Raw genomic sequence first — 818 nt, 5'->3', positions numbered from 1 at the left:
TGGTTAACCTTGCTCCTCAATGTCAGCTGTTGGGATTGGAGACTGTCAACTGATGCTAAATCTTCTTCCCTCCAGCTGGGCAGGATGATTCCATCTCCCTCAGGGACACCTTCCTCATTCATTCATTCATTCCGTTTCATAGATAGCACCTCCTGTGGTGAGCTTGGTTCAGACTGTTTGTCCCGCCCGCCCCAATAATACAGTAACCAGTTGCTTCTGATTAACCAAATCTTTCCCCAACTCAAATCTCGCCTCCTCACTGAGTATTCTCTGCTTGTTACCATCTTGTTTGGCCTCAGCTTTCTCCATCTTTTGACGATCGTGTTTTCATTTCACAATTTTTACACAGCCGATAGTGATGTTCTATAATGTGTCTTTTCTCTAATTGTCAGTGTCAGGGGATGTTGTGGTCAGTTTTGTTATGTTTTTTGTTCCTTTCACTTCTGGCTTAAGCTGTCCCTTTATGCAATACAACAAAGAGAGAGGGAAGATTTTTTTTTTTAATTGTAATTTAGATGAAGGTTTACAGAACAAACAGTTTCTTATTAAACAGTTAGTACACATATTGTTGTATGACAATGGTTAACAATCCCATGACATGTCAACAATGTCCCTTCTCAGCCTTGGGTTCCCTGTTACCAGCTTTCCTGTCCCCTCCTGCCTTCTAGTCCTTGTCCCTGGACTGTTGTGCCCCATTAGTCTCGTTTTGTTTTATGGGGCTGTCTAATCTTTGGCTGAACGGTGAACTTCGGGAGTGACTTCATTACTGAGCTAAAAGGGTGGCCGGGGTCTGTACTCTTGGGGTTTCTCCAGTCTCT

The sequence above is a fragment of the Trichechus manatus genome, unplaced genomic scaffold (assembly GCF_000243295.1).
Source record: "Trichechus manatus latirostris isolate Lorelei unplaced genomic scaffold, TriManLat1.0 scaffold00005, whole genome shotgun sequence".
Taxonomy (NCBI): Eukaryota; Metazoa; Chordata; class Mammalia; order Sirenia; family Trichechidae; genus Trichechus; species Trichechus manatus.
Note: the sequence above shows the minus strand (reverse complement) of the source record.